This window comes from Anas platyrhynchos, chromosome 9 (genome assembly GCF_047663525.1).
Source record: "Anas platyrhynchos isolate ZD024472 breed Pekin duck chromosome 9, IASCAAS_PekinDuck_T2T, whole genome shotgun sequence".
Classification (NCBI taxonomy): Eukaryota; Metazoa; Chordata; class Aves; order Anseriformes; family Anatidae; genus Anas; species Anas platyrhynchos.
In genome coordinates, this window is record NC_092595.1 from 28,279,817 (window position 1) to 28,294,452 (window position 14,636).

Below are 14,636 nucleotides of genomic sequence, written 5' to 3' on the forward strand. Positions count from 1 at the left end.
TCTTGATTTTCCTTTTAAAGCCCAGTGACATCGCAGAGTGTCTTTGAATTGAGCACCAAGTACACACAATACATCTGCTATTTGTATTAATGGCAGCTAATTGTTTTCCATAAAGGTATAGTAATTTTTCAAATTTTCCATCTTTGGTTGATTAGCTTTTTTTTTTTTTTCCATAAAAAATGTAAAAAGTTGCCTGTCACATGTCACACACGTCACATCAAGAGATCTTTATCCTTCTTGTCATCCAGGCACTGAGCCACTGAATCTTTAAATCTAAAAGAATTTATATTTGTTGTGCCTCTCTATTAGATAAGCTGATTCTGTTTGTGATCTGTCCTGCAATACAGTGATATAAGGTATTACTACTACGTAAGTGTTGTTTTGTATACTGCTCAATGGCAAACATCAAAATGCACTTCCATGCTCTTGGTTAGTGTCACATAAGTGTTACTAGCAGTATGCAAAACTAAAATAGAGACTTTCTATAAGAGTGTCAAATAATAGGGGTCTGCAAAATTATGATGCCTGATACATCAATATTAAACAAGATATAAAGATATAAAACAAGATACTCATTATTGCCTAAGCACATCCACATTAGCAGTCTGGCTTGCTTGGTGGTCCTCTGAATTTGCCATATGAGTAAGAGCTGTTCCACTTCTGGGACTAGAACTTCATGCTACAGAAACTCATAAGTGGCCTTATAAAATCTTAACTATCAAGCTTATATGATATTACTGGCCAATGTTGGCAGAGAAACACCTTGTAGCAATACAATACTAAAGCCATCAGTTTCAAAGGTGCAATGTCTTATAATAAACGAATATGCTACGAAGCATACACCAGTCCAAGCTATGAGCAGCCAGTTTCTTGAGGAGAATGCTGTGGGGAACTGTGTCAAAAGCCTTGCTGAAGTCAAGGTAGACCACATCCACAGCCTTTCCTTCATCCACCCAGCATGTCACTTGATCAGGTTCATCAAGCAGGACCTGCCTTCCATAAACCCATGCTGACTGGGCCAGATCACCTGGTTGCCCTACAAGCGCTGCATGATGACACTCTGATAATCTGCTCCATGAGCTTCCCTGGCACTGAGGTCAAACTGACAGGCCTATAGTTCCCCAGGTCTGCCCTCCTGCCTTTCTTGTAGATGGGCGTCATGTTTGCTAGCTGCCAGTCAACTGGGACCTCCCCTGATAGCCAGGACTGCCGATAAATGATGGAAGGTGGCTTGGCCAGCTCCTCTGCCAGTTCTCTCAGTACCTTCGGATGGATCCCATCTGGCCCCGTCAACTTGCGTACATCTAAGTGCTGTAGCAGGTCGCCAACCATTTCCTGCTGGATTATGAGGGCCACATTCTGTTCCCCATGCCTTTCCACCAGCTCAAGGTACCGGGTATCCAGAGAACAACTGTTCTTGCCGCTAAAGACTGAGGTGAAGAAGGCATTAAGCACCTTAGCCTTTTCCTCATCTCTCCTCACTAAGTTTCCCCCCGCATCCAGTAAAGGATGAAGATTCTCCTTAGTCCTCCTTACACATCCTTACACAGTCCCTACACATCCTTACAACATCCTTATAATACTTCTGAGTGGCCTGCCCTCTTTTCCAAAGCTCAAAAACTCTCTTTTTTTTTTTCCTAAGCTCTAGCCACAACTCTGTTCAGCCAGGCCAGTCTTCTTCCACACTGGCTCATCTTTGGGCACATGGGGACAGACCGCTCCTGAGCCATTAAGATTTCTTTCTTGAGGAGTGCCCAGACTTCCTGGACTCCTCTGCCCCTCAGAACTGCCTTGCAAGGGACTCTACCAACCAGTGTCCCAAACAGCTCAAAGTCAGCCCTCTGGAAGTCCAAGACAGCGGTTTTACTGGTCCCCCACCTTACTTCGCCAAGAACAGAAAACTCCACCATTTCATGGTCACTCTGCCCAGGATAGCTCCCGACCACCACATGTCCCACCAGTCCTTCTCTGTTTGTGAACAGCATGTCCAGCGGGGCACCTCCCCTGGTAGATTCACTAACCATTAATGTGGCTCTGTGAGCTCAAGTTCTAGCTTTTGCAGATATGACTTTGAACAGATTTTAAACACCAAATTGATCAAGAGGATTAACTGACTTACATTCTCAAGATTTTTCAAAGTGTGGAGCAAGTGAATATTTCTACATAAACAGCTAGTGTAGGCAAGTATGGAATGGAGACTGATGTTTGCTTCAACTCATCAGACATGGAACAAATAGAGTGAAAAAATACATGAATATAAATATCAATATGGTAATACTTATTATGGAAGGAAGTTAAAAATGCAAAACATCTCAGTTTTGAATATTTAACTCTTAGAAGAAGGTGTCACTTTATGCTAGAGAATCACTGATTCCATCTAAATGCAAAGGCATTTTGTAGGGAGTTCTTGGCTTTAGTATCACTTCAGGTTTTCCAGAAACTTCAGTTCAATTTGAAGAAAGAATAAACTAATTTCACTGGAGAATTCACAGGACTTTTGTCAAGCAAGTGAAAGCCATTTTAAGTAGGGGCTAAAGTAGGAGTTTAAGAATAAAAGTGAAAGGAGGGATGTTAACACCAAATATTTATGCTCTGGAAACTGATCTGAACTTTCTTTTCTTCTTGTACTTTTATTATGGAATTACCATAGACAGCACATGAGCAGCATCACACCAGTTATTTTACCTGCCCTTTGTTTGGTCTTGTCCATTGAGAAACAATGGGTTAGAGGAAGTGAAAGAAATTAGCCCTTTGAAGACTTACTACAACTGTAGAGGAAAGCCCTGAAATTATGGAACAGAAATGGGTTCTTCCTAATGCTAGTAGGGAATGTGAATAATTTAAGGGCTTATAGAAAACTAAGGATGCAAAATGTTGTTCTGTTCTCTCTTCTAAGGGCCTCAGGATTCATCTTGGACAGAAGGCTGCAGATATCCAAAGGGATGGCACAAAACACACATATTTCTTACTTGCAGGCAAATAGGAAGGATTCTTCTTTGGAGAAGCAATCACTTCATCTCTTTTGGAGACACATTTGTGGCTGGATGACTTTATATCTATCCCAGTGGGAGCCATTGTGTCTACAACAAAGTCTGGCTTCCATTCTCCCATCCAGATGAGGAAATCACAGTGATATAATTTATTCTTTTTTTTTTTTTTTAAGCAGATTTTTTTTCTACAAGGCCAGCCTCTTTCCTTATGTACAAAGTTTTTTCAATTTCATGAGCCTCATTTAGCTCAATGTCTCACCCAAAACTGTTTATAGAGGATAACATCATAGTAAAACAAGAAAGGTCTCTTGAGGGAACAGATGCAGTCATGCTGGGCTGTGTAATTACTTTGGGAGTGTATATAACTGCATTGTAATCGTTCCATTGCACCGTCAGGAAAATATGTGCCTTAGTGCAATAAGATCACAGAATCACAGAATCTCTAGGTTGGAAGAGACCTCTAGATCATCGAGTCCAACCTCTAACCTAACACTAACAGTCCCCACTAAACCATATCCCTAAGCTCTACATCTAAACGTCTTTTAAAGACTTCCAGGGATGGTGACTCCACCACCTCCCTGGGCAGCCTGTTCCAGTGCCTAACAACCCTTTCAGTAAAGAAATTCTTCCTAACATCCAACCTAAAACTCCCCTGGCGCCAAAGATAGCCAAATACAAACATGGCACCACATTATTTCCTCCATTGTGAAATCCATGTGTTTCACGTTCTTCATTTTGGCTCCAGAGACTTCCTGTGTTAGTAGTGGAATCAGTAAAAAATATGTTTTGAGTAAAATTTAATCATTTATGATTTCAAACATAATTTTCTTGGTCATCCAATACCTTGCAGAGTTAAATCCTGTTTTGTTTTCTGTGGCAGGATTCTGTCTGATGGGCAATGGCAGCACAGTTTTGTGTGAAATCATGCAAAACATAGTCTGAAAAAGAAACATGAGCTTACTTATACTTACAAACCCCTTTTATACACATGCACTCAGACTATTGCAGTTGTTGATTCATTAAAATTACAAAGGCTGACCAAGACTGCTCTGTAATAATGTGAATGCTATGTTTGGTACTTAAAAAGGGAACATTAACATCATCTTCCAGAAATAGATTTAAATAACAATATATTTAATCTGTGTTTTTAATAAGGCTTTTATACTTTTGTAATCACTGCACTATGGAGTTTATTTAAGTCTGTTTATAAAATAGTCCATCCTGGCTGGTGTAACAGTAAGTTGAATATCAGCAGAAATTCAGCTGACTCATACAACTCTCAGACAGTTTAGGCAAATACTAATTTCCTACCTAGATGATGATGATGATTATTATTATTATTAATTACATTAATACTGTGGCCTTTTTCCCCAGTGTTGGTGCACATATTTCTGGTAATTTAAATTGCTGCTATGTTAATAGCATAATCATCTCCAGTAAGTAGACTCTATCTATAGCAGAATGAAGGAAGTTCTTATGAACTTGTGCCCTCTTTGGAGATGTCTCAGATGAAAAATGAAAATTATGGAGAAAATCAGATGTGGAAGAGTTGCATTGTCTGAAATCTCTCTTGCATCTTGATAAGGAGTGAAAGTAACAGATGTTTTAAACAGATAGTAGTAATGCATATACAACTACCTGAAAGGAATCTATGGGGATCTAGGGGGTCGGCCTTTTCTCACAGGTGATAGGACTAGAGAGAATGACCTCAAGTTTTGCCAGGGGAGGTTTAAATTGAAAATTAGGAGACATTTCTCCTCAGAAAGAGTAGTCAGGCTTTGGAACAGTTTGCCCAGGGAAGTGGTGGAGTCACCGTCCCTGGGGGTGTTTAAGGAAAGGTTGGATGTGTTGCTTATGGACATGGTTTAGTGGGTGACGTTGGTAGATGGTTGGACCAGATGATTCTGAAGGCCCAACCTTAATGATTCTATATTTGGAAGACATTTCCCTGGACTGCCTTTTAAATCTTCATGGCAACATTAAGATCACTGGCCCAAACTCAACCATAATACCTGTGCTAGTAAGTTCTGCAATATTAAATAATTAATTATTAATAAATACTTACTCAGTAAGATCTTACTCAGTTCAAATCAAACATAAATAACTTCAGATGACTCCTAAACTCTCCAGACAGCTCTGGTGTTGCTGTAGAATGGAATATGATTTTTCCTTACAACCCACCAGTTATTTCCATGTCTTTTCTGGACCTTGGGATCTCTTTTGGGAGCTACATTACGCAGGGAAATATAATAAGGCTGAGATCACCACTGCCTCAACGTAATGCAAAGTTTAAGGCCTTTATGACAGCCAGTTTGGAAATGAATGCAGCCCCATCTTCTCAGCATTTTAAGACAGATGACTACCCAACACTGAACTGTCTCACGTTTTCAAACTGAGACAGCTTTGTAGAAATAATAGAAAAATTTCATTACAATTGGCCTAGCATGGAATTTATCCTTCAAAAGTTTGGTGGAATATCCTCGTAGACTTCAAAACTAGTACATCATCATTTGAACACTCCTTCATTTCTCCACAAGGACCCAACTGTTAGTCCTGGTAGCTATAGATAATTAGTCATATTAGCTCATCAAATTAGCCGATCAGTCACTTGAAGTCTGTTGACGACACCTGTTCTGAGCTCTACTGTGTTGTTCAGCAAATGACTTGCGGAAATCAGACTCTGTCTACAACCTTGGGATGGTTATAAAGCAGGTAAATTTATTCTCCAAAACCCTATGAGGTGTCATCTTGAGCTACCTTATGTAGGATCTTGGTCTTTTCCAAATACGTATATAGAGAGAGAGATCAGTCTCAATTCATCCTGTCTCATTTGCATACATACAGCAACTAATCTTTATTAAAGTGCATACTTCCCCTTGGAAGGCAACTAAAAGGTCTAGTGCTTAAACATTCTTTTTGATTTGTTCTAGTTGCTTGCCCCAAACTATAAGATGTTGTTGCAAAGATTGGTTTCCTCCTTGCATTAGATCTTCTCCTTCGTATGGCATTTGGTAAGGCCTTCCATACAATATCTCAACAGAGACTTATCTTTACCAATACATATTGGTCTCTTGACAGATTTTACCAATCTGTTGTTTTATCAAAAGGTTCATGTTTTTTCCCGTGGCCACTTGCCTGCGGCCTATATGGAGTGTGTTGTTGCCAGTCAATCCCCAGCACTTTGCTGACTTGTTGGGTCAGTTCTGCAGTGAAATGTGGTCCCCTGTCAGTAGACCTTACTGAGGGTACACCAAATCTCAGTATAATTTCATTCAACAATACTTTGGACACTTCTCTGGCTTTGTTAGTTCTATGTGGGAATGCTCCTGGCCATCTGGAAAAGGTGTCTGTTAGCACCAATAGGCATCTAAAGCCTCCTTTTCTTGAGAGTTTGAAAAAATCAATTTGCCCCTGTTTCCCAGGAACATTTCCCTTCCCTATTGTTCCTGTTTGGGGTTTGATTCCTGTCTGAGGTTTACTTTTAGGCCTTTCTAACAATGGTATACAAATTAGGCCCTATCCATTTTCTACTTAAAACCTGTTATAATATTTCAGCTCCCCAGCATGCTTTCTTATATTCTCCAATTACTGTCCAATATCCTACAGTATCACAACTCTCCCATCAGTTCTTTGTGTTAAACCTGTAGCTAACACTTTCCGTTTACACCTTCAATTAATTGCTTATCGATCTCAGAATCTTCTACTTCATTTTCAAAGACTTTTGTTAATGCCTGGCTTTCTGTTCCTGGTACTAGTGGAGGGGAGGCTGGGGGAAAGAGGGAGCGATGGAAAGGAGGGGTAAGGCATCACAACTTTACACGGCCCTTCAATGTTGAAACCCAGCATGAACAAATTACATATGAAAATCTCTATCAGACCAGAAGATTCTGTACCTCTGTGTGGCTGTCTGGCCATACTGCATCATCAGTATGTACTTAGTTTTGAATAAGAATATAAGCATCTGTGAATTCGCTTTCAAGTGAATTCAACTGCTCAGAAACCCTGGGATATTTGCAGTAGGCTGTTTTAAAACCCAAACAAAGCTCATTGAATGTGCATTCATAACACTGGAAAATATGGATATGAGAAATTATGTGATGTTTTGGGGATTCAGTGGCTGTTAGGCAAGTACATTTGTTTTTGTAGAAGGTTCCTGGTAAGTGTGGGAATTTCTAAGATGACCTTTTGCGAGAGCGTGACTCAGTTTACAGAATGCCTTTCTACTGCCTTTATTGCATAATCATTGTTTTTTGCAGGTACAAAAAAAAGGGGGGGGGGGGGGGGAGGAGGGGGTCAGATTCAATAGGAGCCTACAAATCCATTTACCTTTCCATGCACAAAAGCATAATACAAAAGCATGGATTGTTAAATCGCGTTCCCGTGTTTATGAACACTTGTCATTGTCTCTAGCTCTTAATACAGTTTGCAGAATGAACACACTACAACACTATTAGTAGGAATTCACCCATACGTAGACAAAAAGGAAGATGTTTCCTTTGGAAGTGTGTTTTTAATATATTGGAAAGAAAACTTGGCTTTGCTTTCATCCTGGAAGCATCATTCACTGCAGCAAGATTTCTTTACTGGACTGTGACCTTCTTCAGTCCTGTCTTTAGAGAAAATGCTTTGACCTTTTCTATGCATAAATTCCTTGAAAACCTTACATAGTAAAAAGCAATATGCTAAAAGCATAATTAGCTGTTGCTTCCTATCATTAAAGACAGAATCAGCAGAAGGGTAGTGTAGTCAATACCCTTTTGACATGTCATTATTTTGGTTCCCCTGAAACTTATTTAGTTTATAATAGTTTATTGTCTGTTCACCACTCTCACAGTGGTGACCTTTGATTAGGAATAAAGTTCTGTAGGAATGCAGATAGAATAATTTTATTGATTTTACATTTGGCAGAGTCTACGATTGGTAAAAGTTTTTTTCTATAACAGGGTTATAGAAAACAAGGGTTTTTCTATAACCTTCTTCATTCTCTGGCTTTCTACCCTTTGTCTTAGTCAAATCCCAGCTTCTGGGTCACTGTTCCAATAAAAAGAAGTAAAGAAAACATTTGAATTGAAGCTGAGGGCATTTGGGCACCAGCTTTTTGGTGGTAATTAAACATGAGAGAACATGGCTCTTTCTGTCTCTTCCTCATCTGCCACCTACTTTGCAAGACCATATGGGAGAGCGGATTTTATTCTTAGTCCAGAAGTGCTCCTCTGGTGTTCATAGAAGATTGTGTAGGAACAGAAGCCAGTCTTTTCCCACACATGTGTTTTCAGAAGGGAAGCATGTTTTCTCATGTGATAGGTGATCTGATAGATATACATGTAACATGTGCGAGACCTTTTGTCTGCAAATAAAGAACATTGTACATTTATTCACTTTTTATTTATTCACTATTATATTTGGAGAGCTTGGGGTGACTCGGGGAAAAGGTGCCAATTTGTAACTGCCAAGGTAGAAGAACAGAATACCAGATGAGCAGTACCTCTGCATCAATACCATATATATATAAATGACTTCAGAAATTTCCCAGATAGAAAGTCATTCTAGTTCCACAAAAACTGAGCTTTTTAACATTTTTACTTGCTTTAGAAACACCCAACAAACTGTAGCTTTTGTGTGTATGTGTATTCAACTCATAGCTGACAACACAATAGTTTGTTTGTTTGTTTGTTTGTTTTTTAAAAAAAGGAAATTCCCTATGCTGTAAGTCTATCCTTGAACTGGGACTTTATCGTGTACTTGTTGAATATTAAAAGTATTTTCTTTAAAACCCAACATGATTTGGAGGGGAGGTGGGAAGTGTTAACTTAAACAGACTTAATTTTCATATGCTTATGTTGATAACAGATGCAACAGTGGTGGTTCAGTATCTCCATGGTTATTCAAGAGCACAGACAAGCATACTTAAAGAAGCATCTTATAACTACATGGGAGATATATAAAAGGAAAACCTTCAAATCATGTTTTGTTTGCTAAAGGTCCCTTACTTAAACTTTGAAAGTAGAACCGCCTCTCTGCAGCAAGTTTGTTTATCTTAAACTTTAGATTTTATTATACTTGGATATACCAAAACAGAAAGAATGTGTTTTGTTGTTGTTGTTATTGTTGTTTGCTGTTGTTGCTGTTTTACCTGCTACTTCTGTTGACTTTTTTTTTTCCTCACATGTCCTCTGATAGCTCCACCTTATTATTTCACCCTAATAATCCTGAAAATATGTTTTTGAGTGTTATCTTGAGTGGCAAGGGCTGCTTGATGCTTTCTTGTGAAATAAATGCTCATCAGCATCCAGATGCCTTAGCCATAGGCAATCGCCCCATAATAGAATTAAGCAGATGCCCATAAGTAGAGAAAAACTTAATGTGAATAAGAAGATTGAATATAATGCTAGTATGCAATAACAGCAAAAAATTAATCGATGCTGGTATTTCTAAGAAAATATATTGGGAGGTGGGGGTGGGAGAAAGAGAGAAAGTGCAAACAGTTTATATGTATATATAGAGAGATAGATTTAATAAGGTGTTTGTTCCTTGCTTTCCAAGATACTTTCTCTAGATTTTTCTTTTTTTCTTTTTTTTTTTTTCTATTATTTTTTCCTAATGTCCACAACCATGTCCTATTTTAGCAGTAAAGCTTTAAACCAATTCCTAATTTCCTGTGCTTTGGAAAAAGATAAATAGAATTATTTTAGGCAAAAAATAAAATTCCAACTTGTGGTTCCAATTTTTAATCACCAGAAAGTCTAACCGATTTATCTATTTATTTATCTATTTGAATTATGGTGATTTAGTTTGAGCAGTTACTTTAATTAAATAGTGCTTTGAGCAATAGAAACTCTAATTTGCCATCACCGAGATTATTGTTAGTTTGGAACATGGGGTATCATTTAAAACCATTTAGTTGTTATAATTCAGTCTGAACTGTAACTATGGTTCTGCAAAACTTCTCTGGGGGTAAAGAGTTAGTTTTATTTGCATGTTCATGTTCAGAAGAAAAGAATGCAGTCATGTAAAAAATGTGTACTGTGTGCAAATGAAGAGGCGAAGCAAAAAAACAAAGACTCCATCTGTAAAGTTTCCCTGACCAAATTAACTGAAAAAAAATATGTGCCTGTCAGATGATAAACAGTTAAATATTTTTGAAATTATTCATTGACTCCTTTTTTTTTTTTTTTTTTTTTTTTGGCATTTTTTGCATGTACATATTTTGAAATTTGAAATTTGCCAAGAAAATGATTTTTTATTCCCCTTTCTCTGAATTTATTGTATAATTTTGGCCTCAAAGTTAATTTATTTCATGACTACATTTATGAAGGTTATTTAGGTATAGGAAAATGTGATGCTTAGGAAGCTAATAATTTAGCAAATTAGTAATTTGATCAGATGAGATAGCCAGCATGTTTCTCACATATTGCAAAGAGCAGGTCATTATGTGGTATCATTGGGAAGATCATTAGCACTAAAACCATCTGGACAATGTTTAGCTGCATTAAAAATGGCAGACAAGGTCATGGGACATTCAAAGAGAGAGAAAAATCTTTGTAAGCCTCAGTTTTAAGATACAGAACTGATGCCATCTGAATTGATCCATATTGTACAATTTTGACTAAGTAGAGGATTCAGTGGAAGACAATAAATTGTGAAGAAAGATGCTCTAATGTGCAAGTCAGTATTCTTTTTAATCAAGAATGGAATAACTTATCTCCAACTTAGATACCATGAATAGTGATGGCGTTCAAAAAGAGCAGAAAGACCCCTAAACAAGTTCCATGCTAGAGGCCAGAGGCAGGTGCATCTGTGCCACATATCTCTCCTGTAAGATGAGAGCAGGGTGAACCATACTGTTAGCTGCAACTGCCTATGGGGGGTCTGAGCAAAGGCAGGGCAGGCAGTTTTACGGTATAGCTAAGGGGCTAAGTATTGGTTGCTTTCTAGTAGCCTTATTAAAATCTCTTTATGGAATTGATCTTATTCTGGATGTGTGCATAAGGCATGGGACAGCTGTTAATGACATCTCAGAGAAAGGCCAGAAGCTTCATGGAGCTGCTAACAGAGAAGGTCTGAGGACTTTAATACAGGCAAACCTTCCTGAAATATTGATTTTCTGCAGTGCATAGACTGACTTCAGATGTGGGCTGAAGCACAGAACTGCAAATGGTCTGAACAATTGCTGCTTGAGCATTTGGCAGACGAGCAACATCTGGTATTAAGAAGGGTTGGGACTATGGTAACTCAAGATTATATTCCAGATGTACAGTTTAAAGCAACTGCAATCAAAGTGAACATTAGTGTTGTTCTCACAAGAATGGAAAGAGGGTGGGGAAGAAGGTCAAGATTACAGGGTCAACACAGAAACTGAAGAGATCAATATTCTTCCCTTACAGGAGGAGATCTAGACTCTTGGTGTAAGTTTGATTAAGAACAGCAAGAATCAATAATTTAAGGTAGATCTTAGCAAGAAGAAAGGAGCAATATAAATAAAAATTTATCAGACTTTTACTATCTTTTTCACACACAAAGGATTGCTTTGTGTCTGAAGAATTTCCAAATCAAAGAAACTACAGTACACCTACTAGTCCACAAAGATGTTCATGCGAGAGAGGGGCCAGCTATGGCACCCTCACTAACATTAAAATCCTTAGTCTACAAAATGGAGGGCACAGTAGCTTACTATCACTGTTCCAGGTGACAATGGCCTGTTCCAAATTCAGGATGTCCAGGAAAGCTCTCTCTGATCTTACTTGACTAGTAGTTTCCTATCAAAGGAATCAATTATGGCAAATACCGCAAGTGGTGGTTATCTGTGCCATATTCTCTACCTTCAAACTCAACAGGTCAGGACCGATAGAACATTATAAGGCAATCTTTAGCTCCGCAGGTCTTCTTAGTGATTCCGCCAATAAGACACATTTGTTTCATGATGGAATGAATCTGACTCATCTGCTTACAAGTCCTGGATTTCTTCAAATTCATTTTATTTTATACAGTGTTTACTCACCTGAAACATTCCATATCCTACCATATTAATTTATAATCATGAATAGTCAGTAAGTAGGTTATGCAAGAAAATTATTGACTGGGTTTTCTGGTCTGCGGAGTGGCCTTAAACTATCAGAAAACTGTTCAGAGGAAGTACCATCAACAAAGGGGAAATATTTAAAGGCAGAAGGCTCTTCCTTTGAAGACCACAGGGAATTTGTGCTCGACCAACCTCATTGCCTTCTATGATGGCATCACCAGCTGGGTAGATGGGGGGAGAGCAGTGGATGTCATCTACATTGACTTTAGCAAGGCTTTTGATACTGTCTCCCATGACATCCTGATAGCAAAGCTGAGAAAGTGTGGGATAGATGAGTGGACAGTAAGGTGGGCTGAGAACTGGCTGACTGGCCGAGCTCAGAGGGTGGTGATCAGTGGCACAGAGTCTGGCTGGAGACCTGTGACTAGCAGTGTTCCCCAGGGGTCAGTGCTTGGTCCGGTCTTGTTCAACATCTTTATCGATGACCTTGATGAGGGAATAGTGTCTGCCCTCAGAAAGTATGCTGCTGACACAAAGCTAGGAGGAATGGCTGACATGCCAGAAGGCTGTGCTGCCATTCAGTGAGACCTGGACCAGCTGGAGAGATGGGCAGGAAGAAACCAAATGAGGTTTAATAAGAACAAGTGTAGAGTCCTGCACCTGAGAAGGAACAACTGCATATATCAGTACAGGCTGGGGGATGACCTGTTGGAGAGGAGCTCTGAGGAGAAGGACCTGGGGGTCCTGGTGGATGACAGGTTGGCCATGAGCCAGCAGTGTGCCCTTGTGGCCAAGAGGGCCAGTAGGATCCTGGCGTGCATTAAAAGGAGCGTGGCCAGCAGGTCAAGGGAGGTGATCCTCCCCCTCTTCTCTGCCCTGGTCAGACCTCACCTGGAGTACTGTGTCCAGTTCTGGGTTCCCCGGTACAAAAAAGACGGGGATCTCCTGGAAAGAGTCCAGTGGAGGGCCACAAAGATAGTACGGGGCCTGGAGCATCTTCCCTATGAAGAAAGGCTGACAGACCTGGGTTTGCTTGGCCTGGAGAAAAGATGGCTGAGAGGGGATCTCATCAATGTAAATAAATACCTGACGTGTGGGAGACAGAGGGATTTGGCCAACCTCTTTTCAGTGGTTTGTGAGGACGGGACAAGGGGTAATGGCCACAAGATGAAGCGCAGGAAGTTCTGCACCAACACGCAAAAGAACTTCTTCACGGTGAGGGTGACAGAGCACTGGAACAGGCTGCCCAGGGAGATTGTGGAGTCTCCTTCTCTGGAGATATTCAAGGCCCATCTGGACGCCTACCTGGGCAGCCTGCTCTGAGGAACCTGCTTTGGCAGGGGGGTTGGACTCAATGATCTTTAGAGGTCCCTTCCAACTCCTTCAATTCTGTGATTCTTTGATATCTAGAAATATGTATGTTGTAGTGCTCCATATTGCTTCTGCTGGAGGGCATCTAGATGGTGAACTTGTATCACAAGATGGTGCTTGTATCACAATGCAACTGCAATTTGTTTCTGTACAATCAATTTAATTTTCAGTCTTTGTTATTTTATGGCCTGCTAATAAGCTCAACAAAGACTGTTCAAACACCATGTGATCTAAAGTGTAAAGCAAAATGTTTTCTAATCTACACAGGTGGCTAGTTTTTCTACCCTCTCACATCTGTGCTGTGGTAGCCGTGTGACTTTGTTCTGAAGAAGAAGGTTGTCTGTATGGAAAAGCATAAAGACTGTATCATCTGAAAAGAGTTCTTGCATTAGTAGATACCAAATGGGATAATTATTTTTCAAAATTAGTATTTACTTTTAATATTGTCTACTGCTTCTATGAATAATGCCTGCTTCATAAAGTTTGCAAGTGTGAATCCAACAGTAAACTCTGGGAAATTTTGTATTGAGTAAGTTCACTTTTTTTTTTTTTTTTTTTTTTTTTTAAGAGCTCAGAATTAGAGGAGGTTATGTGATGTAATGAATTAGCACATTTTTTATTTTTCTTTCTTAGGAAATAAGCCTTAGGTTCATGGTTCACCCCCCACACATAAATACTCTTATTTAGGCTGAACTCATAAGCTGGTAAGTGTTTATGAGCTTGACACATTAACACAAATAACCCTTGTTTTGCAAAGCTTTCTCTTAAATATATGAGGGAGGTGAGGAGAGCAAATCAACACCAGTTTATAGTCACACACAAATAATAATAATAATAATAGACTATGAGATTAATACAAGCTGTCTTGCAGATATAAAATGTCTTGTCTCAGCAGATATAAAATGAAATAAATTTACGATCCCTATATGTAACATCTTTAGAGTTCACATAGAAAAAAAAAAGGAAGCTTGTTAGAATCTTCACACTTTCCAGAGTTTCTACCTTAGTTTCTACCTTAACATCCTATGAGTGCCAAATATTTGAAGCTCACCAGTGATCTCATGTTTCACCACTTTGGCAGCATGTATGTAAGGCACTGGACAGAATTGTGAGTAGATACCTGAGGTCTACTTGTTTAAGCCCCACAGGGTGTCTTGTTGTGGGGCTTCAACTCATGGTTTCAATTTTCATTTAAACTATAAACAGTTAACAATGAGTAAATTTAGGAAGCTGTTGGCTATTGACTAATACGGCTA